At 48.0% G+C, this 16,565-nt stretch overlaps 1 long non-coding RNA gene across 1 annotated transcript in view; it reads right to left on the bottom strand.

The window, feature by feature from the left end:
• Positions 1-1,200: 1,200 nt before the first annotated feature.
• Positions 1,201-16,565, bottom strand: part of LOC123784663 (uncharacterized) — a 30,368-nt gene continuing 15,003 nt past the window's right edge. Inside the window, exons 4-5 of the long non-coding RNA XR_006777532.2 lie at positions 2,741-3,020; positions 1,201-1,560 (exon numbers count right to left, since the gene is read on the bottom strand). This is a non-coding gene — a long non-coding RNA (uncharacterized LOC123784663). The remainder of the gene's footprint in view (positions 1,561-2,740; positions 3,021-16,565) is intronic.

A 16,565-nucleotide genomic window follows, 5' to 3' on the forward strand; every position in this document is an offset into this window, starting at 1 on the left:
GTTCCGCCCTCCCCTGGGCCCAGCAATGACCAAAGCTCTGGGCAGCTGGCCCATGATTCCCGTTCATACACAGGAACACAGAGGCCCGGAGGGACTTCGGGGTCTGAGATGACCCAACCCATTCCTTGCCCTCCAGAAGCTACAGTGTACCCCCTGCCTCTGCTTAGCCATTCCTCCACTGGAACCCCTGCCCACACTTCTGGCTGAGTCTTACTTGTCCTCACCTCAATCCCACCTCCTCCAGGAAGTCTTCCCTGACCCCTGGCTCAATCGGTTGTCCTTCTTTGGGCTTCCAACACCCGCAGTGCCTCCTCCCCTTTGTCGCGGCATTTATCAGGCTGTTTGGGGTGTCTCGTTTGTGCGTGTGTGTGTCCACGAGGTTTTGGGCTCCTGAGGACTGATCTTGGTCCCCAGCCTTATCTAGCACCACATGGGGCATAGAGCAGTCAAAGCAAGTGTTTGCTGAATGAATGAGTAAACGAATGTGCTGAGGCTATCCAGGAAGTCTTCTCTTAGGAGGTGGAATGTGCGATAGACGCTCAGTGTGGTAGATCTGAAGTCAGAAGTCCTGGTTCAAATCCTGGCTCTGTTACTCACTAGGTGCGCCTCTGTGCATGCCGTTTCCCCTCTCTGAGCCTCAGTTTGCTCATCTGAGCAATGGGGACAATAACTAGGCCTCCGCTGCCCTAGTGATTTGTGGGAACCTTCAAATAATATAGGGTACCTATACTCCGTGTCTGGCAAACGGTTAGGGTTAGGTGTACTAGCCCTATTTTTATTTTTAACAAAGGTTAAAAGGTTCAGAGGAACCAAACTGGAACTTTTAAGAACTAGTTTAAAATGTAGGGCTGTTCCCTGAGAGCAGCTATCTCTGACCGGGGGGGCCACATGTTGAGCCGGGGCTGACCGGGGGGGGGGGGGGGGCACATGTAGAGTGACGTGGTGTATTCGTTTCTTCTTGCTGCTGCAACAGATTACCCCAAATGTACTTAGTCACTTACAGAAACCCAAATTCATTATCTTACGGCTCTGGAGACCAGAGGTCCAGACGTAGCCAAAGTCAAGGTATGCGCGGGCTGGTTCCTCCAAGAGGCTGTAGGGGAGTATCTGTTTCCCAGCCTTTCCCCACATTCCTTGACTTGGGCCCCTCCCTTCCCCCCTCCTCTCCCCTCCCCTCCTCTCCCCTCCCCTCCTCTCCACGTCTTCAGCATGGCTTCTTCCAAATCTCTGGCTCTTCTTCCATCATCACATCTCTGTCTCTGCCTCTCCTGCCTCCCTCTTCGAAGGACCCTGGGACCACACTGGGCCCTCCTGGATGATGCAGGAGACGCTTCCCATCTCAAGACCTTTAATTTAATCACATCTACAAAATCTTCATTTGCCATGGAAAGTTAACAGTCACAGGTTCCGGGGATTAGGTCGTGGGCACGTTCAGAGGGCCATCACTCAGCCTGCTACGTGTGGTAATAACCTCAGCGCTTTCTGGGTGTGGAGGTCATCTCATCATTCCCCGCAGCCAGCCCAGGAGGTGACGCGAGTGCTCTGTAGGCTGTAGCGTGCCTGGTAGGGGTTAGCGGTAGAGTGTTAGAGCCCAGACAACAGGGTCTGGGTTTGAATATCAGCACCTCCATTTGTTTGCTTGTGACCTTGAGCCAAGTGACTCAATCTCTCTGGGCCTTGGTTTTCTCATCTGTAAACTGGGGGTAATATTAACACCAGCCTGGCGAGAGTGTCGTGAGGATTAGATGAGGAAGGACGTGGAGAGAGAGTGTCCTGGGCTTGACACATAGTGAGTGCTTGATAACTGGCACCTGTTTTCCAGATGAGGCTACAGGGTTGGAGGGATAGAGGCCAGAGCCTTGCCTGTCGGTGAGACTGGGGAGGAAGAGTCCCTTTCTGAGCACACGTGAAAGGCTAAAGTTGGAGTCACCCCCATTCCTGTCCCTCTCTTGGTCCCAGACACCAGCAATCCATTCCCACTCCCAGGCCTGCCCCCTCTGGCTCTGTGATCCACTCTGGGACCTGGTTTACAATCCACCTCCAGTTGTCACCTTACCATGCCCTCCCTGCCTCCCCCTTTCCTGTGCCCTCTCAATGCCCATGCTCTCTTTTTGGAAATTCTTCCACCCCAGGCTCTCAGGCCCTGGCCTCTAGGGCTCCCCCATTCTCTCCTGCTTTGTCACTCTCTTCTCCTGGTCCCTTACACATCTCTTGTCCTGGCCTAGCTCTTCTCTCCACGCACGCTCCCTGCCAGGTCCACCTACTCTTTGAATGAACGGCTCCCTAGTCTGCCTCCAAGTGCTGCACCCTCCCTCTAGACCCTGAGGGCCCTGGGATGCCCAGCCCCTCAGCCTCCTCCTTCCCTCAACCTGTTCCTACCGTCGCCTGTACCCAGAAATGGCCCCTCAAACCCCCAGAGTTGGCCGGGATTGGAGCACCCAGAAGTCAGAGTCCTGTGAGCTACCGTGTTTCGTTGTCTCTCTCCTGAGTACCTCTCCCCTCTGCCCTTTTCTTTAGGGTCCTCCCGTTTGCTAGGTGCCTGCTGGTGGGTTTCCTGCTTCACTCTTGCCCACCCCCAGTCCATTCTCCACCCAGCAGCTGGGCAGTCTCAGATACTGCCCTAGGCGAAAACCCTGCAGTTGTCCTTCCTGGCAGGATGGAGCTGCCGGCTGCCCCTTCCACCCCACCCCTGCACTGCTCCCCTGAGAACTGCTTATAAGCGCACCGCGCTGTTTCTCACCTGTGGGGTTTTGCTCATGCTGTTTGCTCAGCCAGGAGTGCCCTCTTACCCTGTCTTCATCTGGGGGGTGCATTCTTTTTTCTTCTAACCTTGGCTTCCCGGTGACTTCTGTTGTCACGCCCCCTGCCTCCTTACGGAACATCAGGGATTGCCTTGTGATGGTCAGTGCTGGCTTCGGTCTTTGGCGCCAGACTGCCCGCTCAACGAGGGCAGAATTCCTTTATTCGTAGCGACACGTATTTATTGTGCACTTACTGTTTGCTAGGGACTATTCTAGGCCCTGGGAATAAAGCATAAACAAAATGGAAAAAAATCTTTGCTTTCGCGGAGTTTGCCTTCAATAAATTATATCATCTGTAGGAAGTTGCAAGTATTTTGTAAAAAAAAAAAGAGTCAGGGAGATGGGAAAGGAGCAGATTGCAATTTTAAATAGGAAGATCAGAGGCCCTACTGAGGAAACATTTGAAGAAAAGCTTGAAGGAGTGAGGAAGAGAGCCATACAGATATCTCGGGGAAGAGCATTCGAGGCCGGGAGAATAGCCAGTGCAAAGGCCCTGGGGTGGGAAGTGTGCCTGGAAATGAGATCAGTGAGGCTGGGGCAGAGGGAAGCAGGGAGAAGAGAGCAATAGGAAGTGAGGTCAGGTCATGTAGGGCCTCATAGGTATGGCAGGGACATAATATGTCAATCAAACTTTGAGAATAAAAGAGGATGTATTAATAATTATGCCCAGGTAACAGGTGAAACCTGTCATAACCAGAGTGTATGGCCATCCTGCTTGGAGGCCATCGTCAGGACTTCGGCTTTTATTCTGGGCTAGATGAAGAGCTATGGAAGGGATCTGAGCAGAGGAGTGACATGATCAGACTTAGGTCCCCCCCCCCAATATTTTATTATAAAAATTTTCAGACATGCAGCAAAATTGGAAGATTATACAGGTGACACCCATATACCCACCATCTAGATGCTATAACATCTTACTGTATCTGTTTATCACATCTCTCCCTCCATCCATCCATCCATCCAGCTTATTTTCTTTTTTTTTTTTTAAAGATTTTATTTATTTATATGACAGAGAGAGAGAGACAGCCAGCGAGAGAGGGAACACAAGCAGGGGGAGTGGGAGAGGAAGAAGCAGGCTCATAGCAGAAGAGCCTGATGTGGGGCTCGATCCCATAACGTCGGGATCACGCCCTGAGCCAAAGGCAGACGCTTAACCACTGTGCCACCCAGGTGCCCCCATCCAGCTTATTTTCTTGATACATTTCAAAATAAGTTGCAGACAATGGGGTACTTCCCTCTAAATACTTCAACATGCTCATCGTTAACTAGAGTCCATTATTTACTTACAGGTTCGTCTTTCTTTTCCCTTAAAACAAAATATCCACATAGTGAAATGCACAGGTATTAATTGTATGATTCGTTGAGTTTCAGCAAATGCACACATCTGCATAATGCAGCCTTTTATCAAATACATCATTATCCCTCCTGGAAAGTTTCCTCGTTGCCCTTTCCCCCCCACCCCCACCCCCAACTCCCCAGAGGCAATCACTGTTCTGGTTTTGTTTTGATTAGGTTAACCTGTTCTAGAACTTTACATGCATGGAATTATGCAGTATGTACTTCTTTGCACCTGCTTTCTTTCACTCAGCATCATGTTTTTGAGTCGCCTGTACTGGTGCTTGGATCAATAGTGCGCTTCTATTGCCAGGTTCTAGTCCATAGACTCGGCTTTGACTAGGAACGCTCTGCCGGAGGGAGAACAGATAGGTCCAAGTCCTCTCCCTGTTTCTAGCTCCCTGCACAAGCCTGTCAAGCCTGGCGATCAGAGCCCTGGATGAGTGTACCTTAGGAAGACAGAGAGCTCGTTCCCCCAAGACCTTTCTAGAATGTAGTCAGTCTATGACTTCAGTCCCGCAGAAATCTGGGGAGACACAACTATTTCAGGGGCAGGATGTAGGGTGACCAAGCATTCTGGTTTGCCCAGGACTTTCCCAGTTTTAGCATTGCGAGTCCTGCTCCTGGGAAACCCTGGGAAAACTGGGATGGGTGGCTGCCTGGGCGGGATCCCACCACCTTCCCTAGGGCCCCAGGCCCTTTCTCACCCCAGACTACACTTACACTCCCTTCCTCCTAAGGATTGATTCTCTGTAAACTCTAAACTGATCTGCTTCTTCCCTGCTCTGAACCTTCCCACAGTTCCCCATGGCTTTGCCTGGCAACCCAAAAGATGTACTGAACCTACGGCAGTGGTTCTCAAACTTTGCTGCACAATGGAACCGCCTGGGGAATTCTGATGCCTGGCTTCTACCCCAGACATTTTCATTGGTACAGGATGTGACTGGGGCATTAGGGGTTTTAAAAGCTCCACAGATGATGCTGATAGGCTCCAAAGTTTGGGAACCACTGGCCTATGGCTATGATTTGCTTGCTTATGTTGCCAACGTTTTAAGTGAAAAGATTTCATATAAAAACCTTGACTCCTAGCTACTTTTTTTTTTTTTAAAGATTTATTTTAGAGAGAGAGCGAGCACATGTGCACGCATGAGGCAGGGGAGGGATAGAGAGAATCCCAAGCGGACTCCCCACTAAGCACAGAGCCTGACATGGGGTTCCGTCTCACAACCCATGTGATCCTGACCCAAGCCGAAACCATCAAACGCTCAACCTACTGAGCCATCCAGGGGCCCCAGCTCGCAGCTACCTTTGACAAAGCAGAAGGTCTGAGACCCTGACGGCTTCCAAGTATGGTAATCACAGGGGGTGTGGAGTACTAGCTGCTTTTGGAGACAAAGCATGTGTTCTCTGGTCACCACAATCTCCACCACTCCCTAGTGCTTACTCTGCTCGTTTATGTCCATGTGCACGGCCGACAGGCTAAGGTCTCAGCTCTGCAGCCTCTTCACTAACTGTTCCATACACTCATCTCCCTTCCTGCCCTCCAGCCCCGTGGGCCTCAGGTGACCTTTCTACACCTGCTTTTGCCAGGCAGTTCTCACCAAAATCCTTCTCAAGGCAGGCAAGGCCTTGATCAGTTTGGCCACTGCCACCTCTCTCCCCCCTCTTCCCCAAGTTCATCTAACACAGCACTTCTAACATGCCGAGGCTGATCGGGCTAGTTCCCGGGCCAAAAGTTGTTGCTCCCTCTGCCTGGGGAACTCTTCCCTTCCTCTCTTCTTTCTTTCTTCCTGGCCGATGCCTACTTATCTTTCAGGCCTTGGCTTAGATTTCACCTCCTTCAGGAAGCTTCCCTGACCCTCAAACTGGGTGAGGTCACTGAGTCGTCACTGCACTTCCTCTTTTGCTTGACATCTCACTTCCCTTGCTAGAATAAGGCTGCGCTGTTCATCTCTGTCCTCCTAGGGTCTAGGTAAATCGTGTCGTGCCTAGTAAATAGTAGGTATTCATCAATGACGAATATAAGAAGGAAAGGAAGCACATCTCCTTTTCTCCACTGGCAAAATTCTACTCTTGTGGTTGCATTTCTATTGTAGTATTCAACTCTGTGGTCAGGGAGACCCAAACCTCCCTAGGCTCAGGTCTGTCTCACGGTGAGTCCAGTGGGTCCCCAAACCCATTCTGTGGTTGTTTCCCCAGTGTCAGGATGGGTAATTGGAAAAGGCATACTCAGCAACGGCAGAACCCACACATCAGTCGACTGGGTCTCCGCACCTCTGTGAAGGCAGGGTTGGCGCCCCAGGGTCCCATACAGGGCAAGCATAAAGGTAGAGGGTAATAACTTACCTTCCATTCCCTTACATTTGTTGATTGATTTTCAGTTGGCAGTGGCCTTTCTGCCAGTCCCCTCCTTTGTTCCTCCAATCAGCTCTGAGAGGCAGCTGTGGTGTAGTGAATGGTCGGGGTAGGACAGGATTGGAGGTTTTTCAGATTCAACTGATTCGTATTAACTTGTGTCATCTTGGGCAAGTCACTTCCCCACAGGGACTTCACTTGCCTCATCCGAAACATGGGGCCAATCATCTTTTTCTCATCTTTGGGGTCAAACATCTTTAAACATGTCAGGAACAGTGGGAACCAAGCGCAGAGCACCCGAGAAGCTGTATGTAAACCACATTTTCGTAAAGTAATAGTTATTTCCAACCTTTAATTTTTAGAATCACCGGTAGGATTGCAGGCACTCTAGGAAATTAGGAAATGCAGTGCCAAAGAAAAGGAAAAGTCCGTGGTAGTCTGTAATAACCGCAGTTGAGGTTTTAATGTATATATTTTTAAGATACAGTGAGGGAGGCTAAGAGGCGGTTGGGGAGAATGAGAACAGCCCCAAATGGGGCGCCTGGGCTCTGGTTCAGCTGCTGTGTGACTTCTGTGGCCTCGTCTGTAGAATGGGACCCCCAGGCCCTCTCCCCCGACAGCCTTTTGTGAAGCTCGGAGGAAACAAAGGAGGGACGCGTGCCTCCGAAACGGCCGAGCGCGGGCGAGCGCGCCGCGGCGTCGCAGGGGTTAAGGGCACCGAGCGCCGCGCTCGCGTCCTAGAGCGGCCGCCGGCGGACTTCCGGCGCGGGGTGCGGGGGGCTCCCGGTCCGCGCGCCGCCGCTTCTGGTAGGGCGGGGGGCGGCTGGACGGCGTGCCGGCTGGTCGCGGCTTCTCCGTAGGCCGCCCGCGCCTGGGTGGAGGACTGTGCCTCTGAGGCTCGGCCCGACATCCCGGGGTCATCTAGGCCGGGTCCCCGCCGACGTGTCCCGTTCCCCCCCGCGCCCCCCGGGTTCCGGACTAGCAGTGTTCGATCGCGGGAGGCGTTTGAGCCCCTCTGGGCCTTGGTTTCCCCTGCTGTCACGCGGGGCTTTGAAGATCCCGGGACTGGCCGAGGACGGTCGGGTTCTTCAAATTATTTGCACCCTGGAATCCACTCTATCCCCATTGCACAGTCAAGAAACTGAGACCCAGGAGCTCGAAGTTCCTGTGGAATAGCAAAGGCAGGCTTTCCCACCGGCTTATCGAGTCAGGACACACGCCGAGCTCCAGGCCGTAGCTCTTGATTTCCAGCGCGGCTGCCACTGCCGCCGCCGCAGGGGGAGTCTAAGGACATCTCCGCGCGCCAGGAGCCCTCCCTACCTAAGTGTGTCATCCTTACTACAACTTCTTGAGGCACGAGCTGTTACCCACATTTACAAGTTAAAAAAAAAAGTGAGGCTAAGAGCGATTTTTTCCAGAGTCACGGTGCAGGTCAGTGGCTGAGTAGCGAGATCTAGAAACTCAGGTTTGTCTCACTTGACTGGCAGATCTGTTTTGGGGAATGTAGTTAATACTGAATCCTTTGACAAAGGGCCAAAGCTGAGAGATGTTGCCCGTGGGAGGGAGTGTCACAGAGCTGGCTACGTGAACTAATAGTGGGCTTGGCCCAAGTGTCTTTGCATCCCTCGGCATCATTTTCCTCAAGGTGAAAGAATCAGATGGAACACCTCTCTCTAGTAACAGCTTTATTAAGATAAGGTTCACATACCATACAGTTCACCCATTTATTTGTTCATTTTTTATTTTTAAAGATTTTATTTATTTATTCGACAGAGATAGAGACAACCAGCGAGAGAGGGAACACAAGCAGGGGGAGTGGGAGAGGAAGAAGCAGGCTCACAGCAGAGGAGCCTGATTTGGGGCTCGATCCCATCATCGCTGGGATCACGCCCTGAGCCGATGGCAGACGCTCAACCGCTGTGCCACCCAGGCGCCCCTCGTTTATTTTTTAATTACAAACCCTTGTTTCGAGGGCTTTCAATAGATCGCAGCAGGGAGCTGCTCTGCTACGTTGGAAACCCCGACCTCACCCATTTAAAATGTACAGTTCAGTGATTCTTAGTATATTCATAGAGTTGTGCAACTATCACTCCAGTCAACTCTAGAACATTTTTATCACACACTGATTTTATCACTGATCTACTTTCTGTCTCTATAGATTTGGCTATTACAGACATTTCCTATAAGGCCATATATGGCCTTTTGGGACTGAGATAATCTTTTTGAAACCAAGTCCCGGCCTTAGCTCAGAGCTTTGGCCTGTGACCATACCCAGCTAGAATTGAATAGCATTGTTTTGATTTTGTTGTATTTATTTTTACCACTCTAGGGTGAAAGATAGGTATTTCCTGTTTGTGATAGTGCTATAAAATTTCCTTTTTGAGTAAGTTTGTTTCCATAAAAGAGTTGACATTTTTAAAGGACAAGATTAAATAAATACTAGTAGAGGCGGTATACAAGTTATGTCCAAAAGATGGGGAAAAGCTAGGACATGAATGAAGTTTGGAAAACACTAGATTGTCTGATTTGAGGTTCTCCAGGACATGGTTTGAAAACCATCCTACTGAGGCGTTGGGTGGCTCAGTCGGTTAAGCATCTACCTTCAGCTCAGGTCGTGGTCCTGGGATCGAGTTCTGCATCGGGCTCCCTGCTCAGTGGAGAGTCTGCTTCTCCCTCTCCCTCTGCCCCTCCCTCCCCAGCTTGTGCTCTTTCTCTCTCTCTCAAATAAGTAAATAAAATCTAAAAAAAAAAAAAAAGAAAGAAAGAAAGAAAAGAAAAAAGAAAGGAAAAAACCACCCTACTCTTCCATTTCACTCTCCTCACAACTAGTGTGAGGAAGCACATCATTTTACTGATGGAGAAACAGCAGAAAAGTTAAGTATGGTACCCTGTCCAAGGTCATACAGCTAGTTACAGAACCTAGACTTAACCTAAGGTCTGTCTAATTCCAAAAACCACCTACTTACCAAATCTGGACCTAAAACGGGGAGTGAGGAATGGACGAGCAGGCTTGAGGGAGGATTTAGCCAACATACCAAAACCTGTGGGGACCAGGCTGGTTATCTTGTTTTTGGTATCCCAACAAATATTCACATTATTTCTATAAAATAACTTACTTTGTGACTTTAAACAGAAATACCATCTCCGTCACTGTTGGGGCTTTCTTCTTCTCTTAAGCGCACACCAGAATCCAGGAGGTGTTGCCTGGATAACGAGGGTGTGTGTGTGTGTGTGTGTGTGTGTGTTTGACCACATGTGTATGTTGGTGCTGGGGAGACTCTAATCTCTGGTCCCTCTTGATTGCTGGTTGGTAATCACCGTCCAAGCCCAGTGTTCCCTTCAAGTTCATGGCTTCTGCCCTATATCCTGTGTGGGGACTGGAATCTCTGGGCCGGCTGAGACTCCTTGTATGTGGGGTCCATGTTTTCTGGAACATCAGGCAGCCACCTGCTCTCAAGACTGGCTCCTTTCTAGAGCACAGTCCTCTTGTCTCTTCCAGGCCAGGGACCTTCACCAAAACCCTCTGCCTCCCCCCTGAAACCCTTCTAATTCCACTTCCTATTTTTTCACTCTGGGTTTCAATAGCACATTAAACTCACAGCCCATTTCCAATAAAACGTTTCCTTTTCCTCAAGGGCAGAGAGAACTTAATTTTTAAACTTTAACTTAAGCAAAAAGTAGCAAGTAGAAGAGAAAACAACCAAATCCCGCCACGCTGCTGGCAACACCTTTGCAATTCAATCCTCTCATCTCATAGCTGTGCAAGTCAACTTGGACCCAAACTCGTTAACGACAACTGTCCTCCTTCAAAGGCAATCAAAGGTCCGTCTGTTGTCACTCAGCCTGAGTGAGTCTCAGCCCTAACTCCAAACAACTTAGATCTCAGAGTAATTTTTGACCATTATAAAGCAAAATAACTAACTTTGATCCAGGTAATATTCTAAGACCTCTACGTGCAGAATCTCACAAAAATTATTTCAACAACTCTGTGAGGTAAGTACTATGATTGTGTCCATTTTACAGATGGGAAAACTGAGGCATGGAGAAGTTAAGTCTCTTGTCCAAGGCACCGCAGTTAGTAAATAGTAAAAGGCAGATTTCAGTCCACATAGTCTGACTTCAAAGTGTGTGCTCTCAAACACAGAGCACATACTCTGAAATCAGACTACTTCCTCCCTCATTTACAGCACTATTTTAGTATTCCAGAACTGGGGAGGACTCTGAGACCTGGATCTCTCACACCCTAACCTTTCTCCCTCCGCAGCTCCTGCCTCTCGGCACGAGTTAACTAAAGGTGTTCTCCCTGCCCCCAAACTGCCAACCCAAGTCACTGTTGTGTGTGCACACTGGGCTAGGTAAACGTAAAATTTCTCTGTTCTTTGGTACAGCCCAGCAAGGAATTATCCCCACTTTACAGACAAGCCCACAGGTTAAGGAAGGTCAAGGGACTTGCCCAGGATCCCACAGCTAGTGGATGCAGCAACGGGATTGGAACCTGGATGCCCATTTCTGAGTCTTCCTGCTCTGCTAACGCGTTACTGACCTTACAGAGCTGAGAGCCACATAAGTGGGTTCCTGGGAGGTGATGACTACCTGTGGCTCCTGAGAGAGTCTCTCACCCTGTCTGGCTCCATTTCCTTATTTGCAAAATCTTTTTTTACCTTCCTCTTGTTTCTCAACTTCCTAATGAAAGTTGGGATAAGTTTTTTGTTTTGTTTTTTAAGGGTTTTATTTCTTTGGAGAGAGCACACACATGCAAGTGGTGGGGAGGGGAGGGACAAGCAGACTCAGCACAGTGTTCAGCAGAGCCCGATGCAGGGCTCGCTCTCGTGACCCTGAGATCATGACCTGAGCTGAAGTCAAGATTCAGTGGCCCAACCGACTGAGCCACCCAGGTGCCCCCGTTTTGTTTTGTTTTCAATTTCAAAATTAGACTCAAAGACTAAAGAGGGCATTCTCATAAAGGAGTTTCCTTTTTCAGGGGGTCATACAGTCTGCTCTAAGGAGACATTTTCTGCCTGGGGTTCTAGAACAGCAACTGGACTGGGGAGTTGGGAGTTTGGGGAAAAGATGGGGACTCTTGAGCGTGTGTAGGGAACAAGGACATGATGATGACAGTGCTTCTATATACTGGGTCTTAATATTGTGCCAGGCCATGGGCTAAGTCCTATGTATATGTGCGTGTATGTGTATAATGTGTGTGCATACACACGCACACATATGCTAGAGGTCATGTTTTTATCTGCCGCTCTACTCTAGATCTTTCTTTTATTATTTTAAAAAATATTTTATTTATTTATTTGACAGAGAGAGAGAGCGCAAGCAGGGGGAGCTGCAGGCAGAGGGAGAGGGAAAAGCAGACTCCCTGTGGAGCAGGGAGCCTGACTTGGGGCTTGATTCCAGGACTCTAGAATCATCACCTGAGCCTAAGGCAGTTGCTTCACCAACTGAGCCACCCAGGCGCCTGTCCTCTAGATTTTTAGATGGGAGTTTTGTTGCAATCGCTTCATCCTACCTCCTAATTTAGAGGCGAGGCATCATTTCTGCTCACTCCTTCAACGGTCATGGCAGTTCTGTTCTCTGCCAGTCCCCATGGCAGGCTCTTAGAAAAGATAGAAAAGTTAGCGAAAGGAATCGCTAGGTGGTTATGACTCTAGTGTTCTCTTATTTTTGCTTATCTGTATTCCTTAACTTTTACAAGGCACATATACTACCTTTATGATGAAGGTCAGTTCCCTTTCCTCTACTCATTACAGTACTTGTTCTCCAGTTTAAATGATTACATGCCCCACAACCCCCATAGTGGGAGAGGTTCCAGATGAAGAAGTCAAGACCTTGTATTAGAGGGCTGTCCCCGTAATTCAGGTGGCCGCCACATCTGCAGTTCCTTCTGAGTAAAGGATACCCCACTTCTCTCTCAAATCCCTCATAGGCCTAGGGATTGGCATCTGAACCCGACTTTCCGTAGCAGGGAATCTCCACAGGGTGGTCCTGGGCCTGAGCGCTAGGAAAGTTACGAGGACGGACTTGCTCGTCGTAACTTCCGAGGATGCTAGAGGCACGCAGGGAGCCGGGCCAAGGGATGCGGACTGGTCATCTTGTAACTCGCTAGGCAGCCCACCCAACAAGTATCCTGCCCAGAATGACGGTGGATTCCTCTGGGTGGCCTGGTGACCTGGCGAAGTGTCTGGACTTGGAAATGCTACCTACCCAGCTGATCAGCTAATGTCGTGGGAAGTTTGAAAACCAGACCCAGAAAAAGGGGACTGAAACAGGAGGCACCATGAGAACCCATATCAGGAGTCGGGGGGGGGGTCACCGTTCTGGGAATGAATGTGTCCCTTCTAAGTTGGAACAAAGATGTTCTAGGGACCCCATGATTTCCATGGGTCTCTTGGGGCATGACCATATCGCAGGTGTAAGACTCTGCCATGAGCACTCAGCAGCTAGATGGGATACATAAACCTATGAAAAAATCCTTTTTTTCCCCTGAAAGTCCGTGAATAGGCAATAAGTGACACTTTAAATAATGTAAAACTACTTCCTCTATTGAGGGGTATTCTGCATACCCTTCCTTAATTTCTTGAAATGTCTTAGGATCCGTTCTTTCCATAGTTTATTTTTGGAAAGGTAACATGCTCTCTAAGAGGGATATTCTATGAGATGTTTGCTGTCTTTTTAATTTTACAGCATCAAGTCCCAAGGTCATGACAAAGAATGACTTGAGATTTGTATATACTGGATCTGAAATATTCACAGTTGCCTAAAAGTTGAACAGAAAGAAGTAAACCCACATATTTAAGAATTTTGTGTAAGTAGACTTCGTGATTGGGAAAGGATTATACTCCTGAACAATGCCTAGCTAAATATTTTGTTCAATTTATAATTACAGTTACAAATCCAATTAAAATAATTAAAGTTACAGACTCAGAGAGGGAAAGCAATAGGCTCAGAGTCACACAGCAAGTTCGCGCAAAGCTAGAACTACCACTTTGGTCCCTTATCTTCAAGCTCAATGCTTTCTCCCCTCGTTCTCTCCCCATGACTGCTGCCTCACAAAGCTATGGCCATGAGAAAACTGTAGGTTTTCTTAATTAATTAATTAATTAATTTTTAAAAAAGATTCTATTTATTTATTTGAGAGAGAGGGAGAGAGAACAGAGGGAGAATAAGAGGGAGAAGCAGACTCCCCGCAGAGCAGAGAGCCCGACGTGGGACTCGATCCCAGGACCCTGGGATCATGACCCGAGCCAAAGGCAGACGCTTAACCGACGGAGCCACCCAGGTGCCCCAACTGTAGATTAATTTAAAAGTGTTGCTGAGCAGACAAGGAAGGTGAAGCACAAGTTGTAACAGGAAGGCAAAAAATTTTTAGATTTATTTATTTATTTTAGAGAGAGAGAGCATGAGCAGGAGGGGTGGAGCCCCACACGGGGCTTGATCTCAGGACCCCGAGATCAGGACCTGAGCCGAAACCAAGAGTCAGACGCTTGACCTACTGAGCCACCAGGTGCCCCGGGAAGGCAAATTTTTAAAATCTTTTTTTTGTTATGGTATTAGTATTTTATTGTTGTAACAAATTGCTACAAATTTAGTGCCTTAAAACAAAACATTTATGATCTTACGATTCTATAGGTCGGAAGTTACGATTCTAGGGGCGCCTGGGTGGCACAGTGGTTAAGCGTCTGCCTTTGGCTCAGGGCGTGATCCCAGCGTTATGGGATCGAGCCCCACATCAGGCTCCTCCAGTATGAGCCTGCTTCTTCCTCTCCCACTCCCCCTGCTTGTGCTCCCTCTCTCGCTGGCTGTCTATCTCTATCGAATAAATAAATAAAATCTTTAAAAAAAAAGTTACGATTCTATAGGTCAGAAGGTACGATTCTATAGGTCTCACTGGGCTAAAATCAAGATGGGGGCAAAGCTGTGCTCCTTCTGAGGATCTCGGGGAGAATCCACTCCCTGGCCTTTTCCAGTTTCCAGAAGCCACCCACAGTCCTTGGCTCATGGTCCCCTTTGCCCATCTTCAGAGCAGCAATGTCACATCTCTGTGACCCTTCTTCCACCGTCACTTCTCGCTCTGGCACAGCCAGAAAAGGTTCTCTGATTTTAAGGACCCTTGTGATTACACTGGGCCATCTGGATAATCCAGGATAATCTCCTCATCTTAAGGTCTTTAACCTTAATCACATCTGCAAAGTCCCTTCTGCCATGTGAAGTAACACTCCGTTCTGAGGTTTGGGGCATGGGCATTTTAGGAATTAGAGCAAGGGCGATTATTCTGCCGATCGCAGCTATGAAATACCATCCAGGTGCATAAACATTCATAGGGAAATAGACATTTTAACATCATATTATTGAAATATTATTAAAATACCCTAGCCACCCTCGTCCAAACCAAGAAATAAACATTGCCAGGATCTCCTCAAACTCCCCACTTAATGTTTTCTGTTTGCATTTGCCTGAAGTTTCTTTGTCCATCTACTTATTTGACATGTTTTTTCACTTTTGTTTTATGTGTGTTTCTTATAAATCGCTCATAGCAGATTAAAAGAATTTTAAAAATTTTTTCTTCTGCTGATAGCAGATCTTAAAAGTAACTTAGTCTGACAAGTCGTCAGAGTGTTAATTCAGTGTGTTCCTGTTTATTGCATTAATCCATATACTTTCTTTCCACCTTATTTTACATGTACTATTTCTTTTTTCTTTTTTTAAGGAAGGGTCTGGCTTCCAGGGAAAAATTAGATTTTTTAAAAATATTTTTTTAAAGATTTTATTTATTTATTTATTTGACAGAGAGAGTGAGAGAGCACAAGCAGGGAGAGACAGCAGAGCGAGCGGGAGAAGCAGACCCCCCGCTGAGCAGGGAGCCCGATGCGGGGCTCGATCCCAGGACCTGACCTGACCTGACAGCGACGCTTAACCATCTGAGCCACCTAGGCACCCAAAGTTTTGTTGTTGTTGTTGTTGGTTTTTTTTTTTTTTAAGATTGTATTTATTTATTTGAGAGAGAGACAGCCAGCGAGAGAGGGAATACAGGCAGAGGCAGTGGGAGAGGGAGAAGCAGGCTCCCAGCGGAGGAGCCTGATGTGGGGCTCGATCCCAGAACACCGGGATCACGCCCTGAGCCGAAGGCTGATGCCCAACGACTGAGCCACCCAGGCACCCCCTGTTGTTTTAAGATTTTATTTATTTGAGAGAAAGAGAGCATAAGCACGAGCGGGGAGGTGGGGGGACAGTAGGCAGAGGAAGAAGGAGAAGCAGGCTCTCCATTGAGCAGGGATCCTGACTTGGGGCTCGATTCCAGGACCCCGGGATCATGACCTGAGCCAAAGGCAGATGCTTAACGACCGAGCCACCCAGGCGCCCCACCTATTTACTTTTTCATTAATGTTTTCCTGTTTGCCTTTAAAAAAAAAAACTTCTGTGGGTTTGGTCAAATTTCTATTTATTACCTTTCCCCCTCGGTAAACCTGCCAGTGTTTATCTTCTTTTTCCTAGCAATCACAGTTGTTCTTAAATTGTTGTATCCGTGCGTGGTCATATCCTTCTCCTTCATCAAGTAATTTACTTGCCCACTCTTTCACAAACCCCCAAAAGATGATCGCTCTAGAATGCTTTGACCTTCCTCCCTCTCCTAGAGTTTTGCTAAGATAGCTTCCAGTTTTTTTGTTCTAATCTATTATTAGGTTTTTCATTAAAGTTAATCACTTATGCCAAAGAATCCTTATTTAACACTCAAAGCACAAATTCCCAGGCTACTGGTAACACTGAAGCTGAACTATCTATATTTTTCTCTATAGCTATATCTACGTATAGCTCCACCCACGGAAGTGACATGATTGCCGCTTCTGGTTCTTGGGTTACAGTCTTTTCCCCTGGAGTCTGTATTCTGCTGTCTTCTAGCTTATAGTATTTCAGATGGGTGGCTTTAAACTAGTCTGATTCTCATTCCTTTGTAAATAACCTCGTCCAGAAGCTTGTAAGTTTTGGGGGTTTGGTTTAGTTTTGTTTTTTTCAATTTATGAAGTTCAGGAATCTCATCAGGCTATGTCTAGATACTTATCTTTATTCATG

The sequence above is a fragment of the Ursus americanus genome, chromosome 2, assembly GCF_024610735.1.
Source record: "Ursus americanus isolate L20-20 chromosome 2, mUrsAme1.1.p, whole genome shotgun sequence".
NCBI lineage: Eukaryota > Metazoa > Chordata > Mammalia > Carnivora > Ursidae > Ursus > Ursus americanus.